The sequence below is a fragment of the Eleutherodactylus coqui genome, unplaced genomic scaffold (genome assembly GCF_035609145.1).
Source record: "Eleutherodactylus coqui strain aEleCoq1 unplaced genomic scaffold, aEleCoq1.hap1 HAP1_SCAFFOLD_761, whole genome shotgun sequence".
NCBI classification, from domain to species: Eukaryota; Metazoa; Chordata; class Amphibia; order Anura; family Eleutherodactylidae; genus Eleutherodactylus; species Eleutherodactylus coqui.
In genome coordinates, this window is record NW_027102471.1 from 17,494 (window position 1) to 27,111 (window position 9,618).

General features: G+C 56.6%; 39 pseudogenes; all 39 read left to right on the forward strand.

The window, feature by feature from the left end:
* The first annotated feature begins 74 nt into the window (after positions 1-74).
* On the forward strand, positions 75-193 carry LOC136603565 (5S ribosomal RNA; annotated as a pseudogene).
* Positions 194-273: 80 nt separating this feature from the next.
* On the forward strand, positions 274-392 carry LOC136603668 (5S ribosomal RNA; annotated as a pseudogene).
* An 80-nt stretch (positions 393-472) lies between these two features.
* LOC136603574 (5S ribosomal RNA) lies at positions 473-591 on the forward strand (annotated as a pseudogene).
* An 80-nt stretch (positions 592-671) lies between these two features.
* Positions 672-790, forward strand: LOC136603507 (5S ribosomal RNA; annotated as a pseudogene).
* Positions 791-870: 80 nt separating this feature from the next.
* LOC136603609 (5S ribosomal RNA) lies at positions 871-989 on the forward strand (annotated as a pseudogene).
* An 80-nt stretch (positions 990-1,069) lies between these two features.
* Positions 1,070-1,188, forward strand: LOC136603567 (5S ribosomal RNA; annotated as a pseudogene).
* An 80-nt stretch (positions 1,189-1,268) lies between these two features.
* On the forward strand, positions 1,269-1,387 carry LOC136603508 (5S ribosomal RNA; annotated as a pseudogene).
* Positions 1,388-1,666: 279 nt separating this feature from the next.
* On the forward strand, positions 1,667-1,785 carry LOC136603617 (5S ribosomal RNA; annotated as a pseudogene).
* Positions 1,786-2,263: 478 nt separating this feature from the next.
* LOC136603525 (5S ribosomal RNA) lies at positions 2,264-2,382 on the forward strand (annotated as a pseudogene).
* Positions 2,383-2,462: 80 nt separating this feature from the next.
* LOC136603510 (5S ribosomal RNA) lies at positions 2,463-2,581 on the forward strand (annotated as a pseudogene).
* An 80-nt stretch (positions 2,582-2,661) lies between these two features.
* Positions 2,662-2,780, forward strand: LOC136603557 (5S ribosomal RNA; annotated as a pseudogene).
* Positions 2,781-2,860: 80 nt separating this feature from the next.
* Positions 2,861-2,979, forward strand: LOC136603511 (5S ribosomal RNA; annotated as a pseudogene).
* Positions 2,980-3,059: 80 nt separating this feature from the next.
* On the forward strand, positions 3,060-3,178 carry LOC136603577 (5S ribosomal RNA; annotated as a pseudogene).
* A 478-nt stretch (positions 3,179-3,656) lies between these two features.
* On the forward strand, positions 3,657-3,775 carry LOC136603512 (5S ribosomal RNA; annotated as a pseudogene).
* Positions 3,776-3,855: 80 nt separating this feature from the next.
* Positions 3,856-3,974, forward strand: LOC136603569 (5S ribosomal RNA; annotated as a pseudogene).
* An 80-nt stretch (positions 3,975-4,054) lies between these two features.
* LOC136603558 (5S ribosomal RNA) lies at positions 4,055-4,173 on the forward strand (annotated as a pseudogene).
* Positions 4,174-4,253: 80 nt separating this feature from the next.
* Positions 4,254-4,372, forward strand: LOC136603514 (5S ribosomal RNA; annotated as a pseudogene).
* An 80-nt stretch (positions 4,373-4,452) lies between these two features.
* On the forward strand, positions 4,453-4,571 carry LOC136603515 (5S ribosomal RNA; annotated as a pseudogene).
* An 80-nt stretch (positions 4,572-4,651) lies between these two features.
* On the forward strand, positions 4,652-4,770 carry LOC136603516 (5S ribosomal RNA; annotated as a pseudogene).
* An 80-nt stretch (positions 4,771-4,850) lies between these two features.
* On the forward strand, positions 4,851-4,969 carry LOC136603578 (5S ribosomal RNA; annotated as a pseudogene).
* An 80-nt stretch (positions 4,970-5,049) lies between these two features.
* On the forward strand, positions 5,050-5,168 carry LOC136603517 (5S ribosomal RNA; annotated as a pseudogene).
* Positions 5,169-5,248: 80 nt separating this feature from the next.
* On the forward strand, positions 5,249-5,367 carry LOC136603518 (5S ribosomal RNA; annotated as a pseudogene).
* Positions 5,368-5,447: 80 nt separating this feature from the next.
* LOC136603614 (5S ribosomal RNA) lies at positions 5,448-5,566 on the forward strand (annotated as a pseudogene).
* An 80-nt stretch (positions 5,567-5,646) lies between these two features.
* LOC136603592 (5S ribosomal RNA) lies at positions 5,647-5,765 on the forward strand (annotated as a pseudogene).
* A 478-nt stretch (positions 5,766-6,243) lies between these two features.
* LOC136603601 (5S ribosomal RNA) lies at positions 6,244-6,362 on the forward strand (annotated as a pseudogene).
* An 80-nt stretch (positions 6,363-6,442) lies between these two features.
* LOC136603570 (5S ribosomal RNA) lies at positions 6,443-6,561 on the forward strand (annotated as a pseudogene).
* Positions 6,562-6,641: 80 nt separating this feature from the next.
* Positions 6,642-6,760, forward strand: LOC136603519 (5S ribosomal RNA; annotated as a pseudogene).
* Positions 6,761-6,840: 80 nt separating this feature from the next.
* LOC136603521 (5S ribosomal RNA) lies at positions 6,841-6,959 on the forward strand (annotated as a pseudogene).
* An 80-nt stretch (positions 6,960-7,039) lies between these two features.
* On the forward strand, positions 7,040-7,158 carry LOC136603559 (5S ribosomal RNA; annotated as a pseudogene).
* An 80-nt stretch (positions 7,159-7,238) lies between these two features.
* LOC136603625 (5S ribosomal RNA) lies at positions 7,239-7,357 on the forward strand (annotated as a pseudogene).
* Positions 7,358-7,437: 80 nt separating this feature from the next.
* LOC136603607 (5S ribosomal RNA) lies at positions 7,438-7,556 on the forward strand (annotated as a pseudogene).
* Positions 7,557-7,636: 80 nt separating this feature from the next.
* LOC136603522 (5S ribosomal RNA) lies at positions 7,637-7,755 on the forward strand (annotated as a pseudogene).
* An 80-nt stretch (positions 7,756-7,835) lies between these two features.
* LOC136603523 (5S ribosomal RNA) lies at positions 7,836-7,954 on the forward strand (annotated as a pseudogene).
* An 80-nt stretch (positions 7,955-8,034) lies between these two features.
* On the forward strand, positions 8,035-8,153 carry LOC136603579 (5S ribosomal RNA; annotated as a pseudogene).
* Positions 8,154-8,233: 80 nt separating this feature from the next.
* Positions 8,234-8,352, forward strand: LOC136603581 (5S ribosomal RNA; annotated as a pseudogene).
* An 80-nt stretch (positions 8,353-8,432) lies between these two features.
* LOC136603593 (5S ribosomal RNA) lies at positions 8,433-8,551 on the forward strand (annotated as a pseudogene).
* An 80-nt stretch (positions 8,552-8,631) lies between these two features.
* LOC136603576 (5S ribosomal RNA) lies at positions 8,632-8,750 on the forward strand (annotated as a pseudogene).
* An 80-nt stretch (positions 8,751-8,830) lies between these two features.
* Positions 8,831-8,949, forward strand: LOC136603524 (5S ribosomal RNA; annotated as a pseudogene).
* Positions 8,950-9,029: 80 nt separating this feature from the next.
* Positions 9,030-9,148, forward strand: LOC136603623 (5S ribosomal RNA; annotated as a pseudogene).
* The last annotated feature ends 470 nt before the right edge of the window (positions 9,149-9,618 follow it).

Genomic DNA, 9,618 nt, shown 5'->3' on the forward strand with positions numbered 1-9,618 from the left:
GCCGTGAGTAGTTTTCTTTCCTTTTCGGAGGTGCGTTCGCACTGCAGAAAGCCCATAGGAAAGGAAGAGGAGCTGTCAACGGGCATTCTAAGCTGAATGTGCCTGCTCTCGTCAGATCGCGGCCGCCAGCCAGCTTGAGGCCTGGCAAGTACCAGTATGGGTGACCGGCTGGGAATCCCAGGTCCCGTTGGCTTTTCAGGCCGTGAGTAGGTTTCTTTCCTTTTCGGAGGTGCGTTCGCACTGCAGAAAGCCCATAGGAAAGGAGGAGGAGCTGTCAACGGGCATTCTAAGCTGAATGTGCCTGCTCTCGTCAGATCGCGGCCGCCAGCCAGCTTGAGGCCTGGCAAGTACCAGTATGGGTGACCGGCTGGGAATCCCAGGTCCCGTTGACTTTTAAGGCCGTGAGTAGGTTTCTTTCCTTTTCGGAGGTGCGTTCGCACTGCAGAAAGCCCATAGGAAAGGAGGAGGAGCTGTCAACGGGCATTCTAAGCTGAATGTGCCTGCTCTCGTCAGATCGCGGCCGCCAGCCAGCTTGAGGCCTGGCAAGTACCAGTATGGGTGACCGGCTGGGAATCCCAGGTCCCGTTGATTTTTAAGGCCGTGAGTAGGTTTCTTTCCTTTTCGGAGGTGCGTTCGCACTGCAGAAAGCCCATAGGAAAGGAGGAGGAGCTGTCAACGGGCATTCTAAGCTGAATGTGCCTGCTCTCGTCAGATCGCGGCCGCCAGCCAGCTTGAGGCCTGGCAAGTACCAGTATGGGTGACCGGCTGGGAATCCCAGGTCCCGTTGACTTTTAAGGCCGTGAGTAGGTTTCTTTCCTTTTCGGAGGTGCGTTCGCACTGCAGAAAGCCCATAGGAAAGGAGGAGGAGCTGCCAACGGGCATTCTAAGCTGAATGTGCTTGCTCTCGTCAGATCGCGGCCGCCAGCCAGCTTGAGGCCTGGCAAGTACCAGTATGGGTGACCGGCTGGGAATCCCAGGTCCCGTTGACTTTTAAGGCCGTGAGTAGGTTTCTTTCCTTTTCGGAGGTGCGTTCGCACTGCAGAAAGCCCATAGGAAAGGAGGAGGAGCTGCCAACGGGCATTCTAAGCTGAATGTGCCTGCTCTCATCAGATCGCGGCCGCCAGCCAGCTTGAGGCCTGGCAAGTACCAGTATGGGTGACCGGCTGGGAATCCCAGGTCCCGTTGACTTTTAAGGCCGTGAGTAGGTTTCTTTCCTTTTCGGAGGTGCGTTCGCACTGCAGAAAGCCCATGGGAAAGGAGGAGGAGCTGTCAACGGGCATTCTAAGCTGAATGTGCCTGCTCTCGTCAGATCGCGGCCGCCAGCCAGCTTGAGGCCTGGCAAGTACCAGTATGGGTGACCGGCTGGGAATCCCAGGTCCCGTTGACTTTTAAGGCCGTGAGTAGGTTTCTTTCCTTTTCGGAGGTGCGTTCGCACTGCAGAAAGCCCATAGGAAAGGAGGAGGAGCTGTCAACAAGCATTCTAAGCTGAATGTGCCTGCTCTCGTCAGATCGCGGCCGCCAGCCAGCTTGAGGCCTGGCAAGTACCAGTATGGGTGACCGGCTGGGAATCCCAGGTCCCGTTGACTTTTAAGGCCGTGAGTAGGTTTCTTTCCTTTTCGGAGGTGCGTTCGCACTGCAGAAAGCCCATAGGAAAGGAGGAGGAGCTGCCAACGGGCATTCTAAGCTGAATGTGCCTGCTCTCGTCAGATCGCGGCCGCCAGCCAGCTTGAGGCCTGGCAAGTACCAGCATGGGTGACCGGCTGGGAATCCCAGGTCCCGTTAACTTTTAAGGCCGTGAGTAGGTTTCTTTCCTTTTCGGAGGTGCGTTCGCACTGCAGAAAGCCCATAGGAAAGGAGGAGGAGCTGTCAACGGGCATTCTAAGCTGAATGTGCCTGCTCTCGTCAGATCGCGGCCGCCAGCCAGCTTGAGGCCTGGCAAGTACCAGTATGGGTGAAAGGCTGGGAATCCCAGGTCCCGTTGACTTTTAAGGCCGTGAGTAGGTTTCTTTCCTTTTCGGAGGTGCGTTCGCACTGCAGAAAGCCCATAGGAAAGGAGGAGGAGCTGTCAACGGGCATTCTAAGCTGAATGTGCCTGCTCTCGTCACATCGCGGCCGCCAGCCAGTTTGAGGCCTGGCAAGTACCGGTATGGGTGACCGGCTGGGAATCCCAGGTCCCGTTGACTTTTAAGGCCGTGAGTAGGTTTCTTTCCTTTTCGGAGGTGCGTTCGCACTGCAGAAAGCCCATAGGAAAGGAGGAGGAGCTGTCAACGGGCATTCTAAGCTGAATGTGCCTGCTCTCGTCAGATCGCGGCCGCCAGCCAGCTTGAGGCCTGGCAAGTACCAGTATGGGTGACCGGCTGGGAATCCCAGGTCCCGTTGACTTTTAAGGCCGTGAGTAGGTTTCTTTCCTTTTCGGAGGTGCGTTCGCACTGCAGAAAGCCCATAGGAAAGGAGGAGGAGCTGTCAACGGGCATTCTAAGCTGAATGTGCCTGCTCTCGTCAGATCGCGGCCGCCAGCCAGCTTGAGGCCTGGCAAGTACCAGTATGGGTGACCGGCTGGGAATCCCAGGTCCCGTTGACTTTTAAGGCCGTGAGTAGGTTTCTTTCCTTTTCGGAGGTGCGTTCGCACTGCAGAAAGCCCATAGGAAAGGAGGAGGAGCTGTCAACGGGCATTCTAAGCTGAATGTGCCTGCTCTCGTCAGATCGCGGCCGCCAGCCAGCTTGAGGCCTGGCAAGTACCAGTGTGGGTGACCGGCTGGGAATCCCAGGTCCCGTTGACTTTTAAGGCCGTGAGTAGGTTTCTTTCCTTTTCGGAGGTGCGTTCGCACTGCAGAAAGCCCATAGGAAAGGAGGAGGAGCTGTCAACGGGCATTCTAAGCTGAATGTGCCTGCTCTCGTCAGATCGCGGCCGCCAGCCAGCTTGAGGCCTGGCAAGTACCAGTATGGGTGACCGGCTGGGAATCCCAGGTCCCGTTGACTTTTAAGGCCGTGAGTAGGTTTCTTTCCTTTTCGGAGGTGCGTTCGCACTGCAGAAAGCCCATAGGAAAGGAGGAGGAGCTGTCAACGGGTATTCTAAGCTGAATGTGCCTGCTCTCGTCAGATCGCGGCCGCCAGCCAGCTTGAGGCCTGGCAAGTACCAGTGTGGGTGACCGGCTGGGAATCCCAGGTCCCGTTGACTTTTAAGGCCGTGAGTAGGTTTCTTTCCTTTTCGGAGGTGCGTTCGCACTGCAGAAAGCCCATAGGAAAGGAGGAGGAGCTGTCAACGGGCATTCTAAGCTGAATGTGCCTGCTCTCGTCAGATCGCGGCCGCCAGCCAGCTTGAGGCCTGGCAAGTACCAGTATGGGTGAAAGGCTGGGAATCCCAGGTCCCGTTGACTTTTAAGGCCGTGAGTAGGTTTCTTTCCTTTTCGGAGGTGCGTTCGCACTGCAGAAAGCCCATAGGAAAGGAGGAGGAGCTGTCAACGGGCATTCTAAGCTGAATGTGCCTGCTCTCGTCACATCGCGGCCGCCAGCCAGCTTGAGGCCTGGCAAGTACCAGTATGGGTGACCGGCTGGGAATCCCAGGTCCCGTTGACTTTTAAGGCCGTGAGTAGGTTTCTTTCCTTTTCGGAGGTGCGTTCGCACTGCAGAAAGCTCATAGGAAAGGAGGAGGAGCTGTCAACGGGCATTCTAAGCTGAATGTGCCTGCTCTCGTCAGATCGCGGCCGCCAGCCAGCTTGAGGCCTGGCAAGTACCAGTATGGGTGACCGGCTGGGAATCCCAGGTCCCGTTGACTTTTAAGGCCGTGAGTAGGTTTCTTTCCTTTTCGGAGGTGCGTTCGCACTGCAGAAAGCCCATAGGAAAGGAGGAAGAGCTGTCAACGGGTATTCTAAGCTGAATGTGCCTGCTCTCGTCAGATCGCGGCCGCCAGCCAGCTTGAGGCCTGGCAAGTACCAGTATGGGTGACCGGCTGGGAATCCCAGGTCCCGTTGACTTTTAAGGCCGTGAGTAGGTTTCTTTCCTTTTCGGAGGTGCGTTCGCACTGCAGAAAGCCCATAGGAAAGGAGGAGGAGCTGTCAACGGGCATTCTAAGCTGAATGTGCCTGCTCTCGTCAGATCGCGGCCGCCAGCCAGCTTGAGGCCTGGCAAGTACCAGTGTGGGTGACCGGCTGGGAATCCCAGGTCCCGTTGACTTTTAAGGCCGTGAGTAGGTTTCTTTCCTTTTCGGAGGTGCGTTCGCACTGCAGAAAGCCCATAGGAAAGGAGGAGGAGCTGTCAACGGGCATTCTAAGCTGAATGTGCCTGCTCTCGTCAGATCGCGGCCGCCAGCCAGCTTGAGGCCTGGCAAGTACCAGTATGGGTGACCGGCTGGGAATCCCAGGTCCCGTTGACTTTTAAGGCCGTGAGTAGGTTTCTTTCCTTTTCGGAGGTGCGTTCGCACTGCAGAAAGCCCATAGGAAAGGAGGAGGAGCTGTCAACGGGCATTCTAAGCTGAATGTGCCTGCTCTCGTCAGATCGCGGCCGCCAGCCAGCTTGAGGCCTGGCAAGTACCAGTATGGGTGACCGGCTGGGAATCCCAGGTCCCGTTGACTTTTAAGGCCGTGAGTAGGTTTCTTTCCTTTTCGGAGGTGCGTTCGCACTGCAGAAAGCCCATAGGAAAGGAGGAGAAGCTGTCAACGGGCATTCTAAGCTGAATGTGCCTGCTCTCGTCAGATCGCGGCCGCCAGCCAGCTTGAGGCCTGGCAAGTACCAGTATGGGTGACCGGCTGGGAATCCCAGGTCCCGTTGACTTTTAAGGCCGTGAGTAGGTTTCTTTCCTTTTCGGAGGTGCGTTCGCACTGCAGAAAGCCCATAGGAAAGGAGGAGGAGCTGTCAACGGGTATTCTAAGCTGAATGTGCCTGCTCTCGTCAGATCGCGGCCGCCAGCCAGCTTGAGGCCTGGCAAGTACCAGTGTGGGTGACCGGCTGGGAATCCCAGGTCCCGTTGACTTTTAAGGCCGTGAGTAGGTTTCTTTCCTTTTCGGAGGTGCGTTCGCACTGCAGAAAGCCCATAGGAAAGGAGGAGGAGCTGTCAACGGGCATTCTAAGCTGAATGTGCCTGCTCTCGTCAGATCGCGGCCGCCAGCCAGCTTGAGGCCTGGCAAGTACCAGTATGGGTGACCGGCTGGGAATCCCAGGTCCCGTTGACTTTTAAGGCCGTGAGTAGGTTTCTTTCCTTTTCGGAGGTGCGTTCGCACTGCAGAAAGCCCATAGGAAAGGAGGAGGAGCTGTCAACGGGCATTCTAAGCTGAATGTGCCTGCTCTCGTCAGATCGCGGCCGCCAGCCAGCTTGAGGCCTGGCAAGTACCAGTATGGGTGACCGGCTGGGAATCCCAGGTCCCGTTGACTTTTAAGGCCGTGAGTAGGTTTCTTTCCTTTTCGGAGGTGCGTTCGCACTGCAGAAAGCCCATAGGAAAGGAGGAGGAGCTGCCAACGGGCATTCTAAGCTGAATGTGCCTGCTCTCGTCAGATCGCGGCCGCCAGCCAGCTTGAGGCCTGGCAAGTACCAGTATGGGTGACCGGCTTGGAATCCCAGGTCCCGTTGACTTTTAAGGCCGTGAGTAGGTTTCTTTCCTTTTCGGAGGTGCGTTCGCACTGCAGAAAGCCCATAGGAAAGGAGGAGGAGCTGCCAACGGGCATTCTAAGCTGAATGTGCCTGCTCTCGTCAGATCGCGGCCGCCAGCCAGCTTGAGGCCTGGCAAGTACCAGTATGGGTGACCGGCTGGGAATCCCAGGTCCCGTTGACTTTTAAGGCCGTGAGTAGGTTTCTTTCCTTTTCGGAGGTGCGTTCGCACTGCAGAAAGCCCATAGGAAAGGAGGAGGAGCTGTCAACGGGCATTCTAAGCTGAATGTGCCTGCTCTCGTCAGATCGCGGCCGCCAGCCAGCTTGAGGCCTGGCAAGTACCAGTATGGGTGAAAGGCTGGGAATCCCAGGTCCCGTTGACTTTTAAGGCCGTGAGTAGGTTTCTTTCCTTTTCGGAGGTGCGTTCGCACTGCAGAAAGCCCATAGGAAAGGAGGAGGAGCTGTCAACGGGCATTCTAAGCTGAATGTGCCTGCTCTCGTCACATCGCGGCCGCCAGCCAGCTTGAGGCCTGGCAAGTACCAGTATGGGTGACCGGCTGGGAATCCCAGGTCCCGTTGACTTTTAAGGCCGTGAGTAGGTTTCTTTCCTTTTCGGAGGTGCGTTCGCACTGCAGAAAGCCCATAGGAAAGGAGGAGGAGCTGTCAACGGGCATTCTAAGCTGAATGTGCCTGCTCTCGTCAGATCGCGGCCGCCAGCCAGCTTGAGGCCTGGCAAGTACCAGTATGGGTGACCGGCTGGGAATCCCAGGTCCCATTGACTTTTAAGGCCGTGAGTAGGTTTCTTTCCTTTTCGGAGGTGCGTTCGCACTGCAGAAAGCCCATAGGAAAGGAGGAAGAGCTGTCAACGGGTATTCTAAGCTGAATGTGCCTGCTCTCGTCAGATCGCGGCCGCCAGCCAGCTTGAGGCCTGGCAAGTACCAGTATGGGTGACCGGCTGGGAATCCCAGGTCCCGTTGACTTTTAAGGCCGTGAGTAGGTTTCTTTCCTTTTCGGAGGTGCGTTCGCACTGCAGAAAGCCCATAGGAAAGGAGGAGGAGCTGTCAACGGGCATTCTAAGCTGAATGTGCCTGCTCTCGTCAGATCGCGGCCGCCAGCCAGCTTGAGGCCTGGCAAGTACCAGTATGGGTGACCGGCTGGGAATCCCAGGTCCCGTTGACTTTTAAGGCCGTGAGTAGGTTTCTTTCCTTTTCGGAGGTGCGTTCGCACTGCAGAAAGCCCATAGGAAAGGAGGAGGAGCTGTCAACGGGCATTCTAAGCTGAATGTGCCTGCTCTCGTCAGATCGCGGCCGCCAGCCAGCTTGAGGCCTGGCAAGTACCAGTATGGGTGACCGGCTGGGAATCCCAGGTCCCGTTGACTTTTAAGGCCGTGAGTAGGTTTCTTTCCTTTTCGGAGGTGCGTTCGCACTGCAGAAAGCCCATAGGAAAGGAGGAGGAGCTGTCAACGGGCATTCTAAGCTGAATGTGCCTGCTCTCGTCAGATCGCGGCCGCCAGCCAGCTTGAGGCCTGGCAAGTACCAGTGTGGGTGACCGGCTGGGAATCCCAGGTCCCGTTGACTTTTAAGGCCGTGAGTAGGTTTCTTTCCTTTTCGGAGGTGCGTTCGCACTGCAGAAAGCCCATAGGAAAGGAGGAGGAGCTGTCAACGGGCATTCTAAGCTGAATGTGCCTGCTCTCGTCAGATTGTGGCCGCCAGCCAGCTTGAGGCCTGGCAAGTACCAGTATGGGTGACCGGCTGGGAATCCCAGGTCCCGTTGACTTTTAAGGCCGTGAGTAGGTTTCTTTCCTTTTCGGAGGTGCGTTCGCACTGCAGAAAGCCCATAGGAAAGGAGGAGGAGCTGTCAACGGGCATTCTAAGCTGAATGTGCCTGCTCTCGTCAGATCGCGGCCGCCAGCCAGCTTGAAGCCTGGCAAGTACCAGTATGGGTGACCGGCTGGGAATCCCAGGTCCCGTTGACTTTTAAGGCCGTGAGTAGGTTTCTTTCCTTTTCGGAGGTGCGTTCGCACTGCAGAAAGCCCATAGGAAAGGAGGAGGAGCTGTCAACGGGCATTCTAAGCTGAATGTGCCTGCTCTCGTCAGATCGCGGCCGCCAGCCAGCTTGAGGCCTGGCAAGTACCAGTATGGGTGACCGGCTGGGAATCCCAGGTCCCGTTGACTTTTAAGGCCGTGAGTAGGTTTCTTTCCTTTTCGGAGGTGCGTTCGCACTGCAGAAAGCCCATAGGAAAGGAGGAGGAGCTGTCAACGGGCATTCTAAGCTGAATGTGCCTGCTCTCGTCAGATCGCGGCCGCCAGCCAGCTTGAGGCCTGGCAAGTACCAGTATGGGTGACCGGCTGGGAATCCCAGGTCCCGTTGACTTTTAAGGCCGTGAGTAGGTTTCTTTCCTTTTCGGAGGTGCGTTCGCACTGCAGAAAGCCCATAGGAAAGGAGGAGGAGCTGTCAACGGGTATTCTAAGCTGAATGTGCCTGCTCTCGTCAGATCGCGGCCGCCAGCCAGCTTGAGGCCTGGCAAGTACCAGTGTGGGTGACCGGCTGGGAATCCCAGGTCCCGTTGACTTTTAAGGCCGTGAGTAGGTTTCTTTCCTTTTCGGAGGTGCGTTCGCACTGCAGAAAGCCCATAGGAAAGGAGGAGGAGCTGTCAACGGGCATTCTAAGCTGAAAGTGCCTGCTCTCGTCAGATTGCGGCCGCCAGCCAGCTTGAGGCCTGGCAAGTACCAGTATGGGTGACCGGCTGGGAATCCCAGGTCCCGTTGACTTTTAAGGCCGTGAGTAGGTTTCTTTCCTTTTCGGAGGTGCGTTCGCACTGCAGAAAGCCCATAGGAAAGGAGGAGGAGCTGCCAACGGGCATTCTAAGCTGAATGTGCCTGCTCTCGTCAGATCGCGGCCGCCAGCCAGCTTGAGGCCTGGCAAGTACCAGTATGGGTGACCGGCTGGGAATCCCAGGTCCCGTTGACTTTTAAGGCCGTGAGTAGGTTTCTTTCCTTTTCGGAGGTGCGTTCGCACTGCAGAAAGCCCATAGGAAAGGAGGAGGAGCTGTCAACGGGCATTCTAAGCTGAATGTGCCTGCTCTCGTCAGATCGCGGCCGCCAGCCAGCTTGAGGCCTGGCAAGTACCAGTATGGGTGACCGGCTGGGAATCCCAGGTCCCGTTGATTTTTAAGGCCGTGAGTAGGTTTCTTTCCGTTTCGGAGGTGCGTTCGCACTGCAGAAAGCCCATAGGAAAGGAGGAGGAGCTGTCAACGGGCATTCTAAGCTGAATGTGCCTGCTCTCGTCAGATCGCGGCCGCCAGCCAGCTTGAGGCCTGGCAAGTACCAGTATGGGTGACCGGCTGGGAATCCCAGGTCCCGTTGACTTTTAAGGCCGTGAGTAGGTTTCTTTCCTTTTCGGAGGTGCGTTCGCACTGCAGAAAGCCCATAGGAAAGGAGGAGGAGCTGCCAACGGGCATTCTAAGCTGAATGTGCCTGCTCTCGTCAGATCGCGGCCGCCAGCCAGCTTGAGGCCTGGCAAATACCAGTATGGGTGACCGGCTGGGAATCCCAGGTCCCGTTGACTTTTAAGGCCGTGAGTAGGTTTCTTTCCTTTTCGGAGGTGCGTTCGCACTGCAGAAAGCCCATAGGAAAGGAGGAGGAGCTGTCAACGGGCATTCTAAGCTGAATGTGCCTGCTCTCGTCAGATCGCGGCCGCCAGCCAGCTTGAGGCCTGGCAAGTACCAGTATGGGTGAAAGGCTGGGAATCCCAGGTCCCGTTGACTTTTAAGGCCGTGAGTAGGTTTCTTTCCTTTTCGGAGGTGCGTTCGCACTGCAGAAAGCCCATAGGAAAGGAGGAGGAGCTGTCAACGGGCATTCTAAGCTGAATGTGCCTGCTCTCGTCACATCGCGGCCGCCAGCCAGCTTGAGGCCTGGCAAGTACCAGTATGGGTGACCGGCTGGGAATCCCAGGTCCCGTTGACTTTTAAGGCCGTGAGTAGGTTTCTTTCCTTTTCGGAGGTGCGTTCGCACTGCAGAAAGCCCATAGGAAAGGAG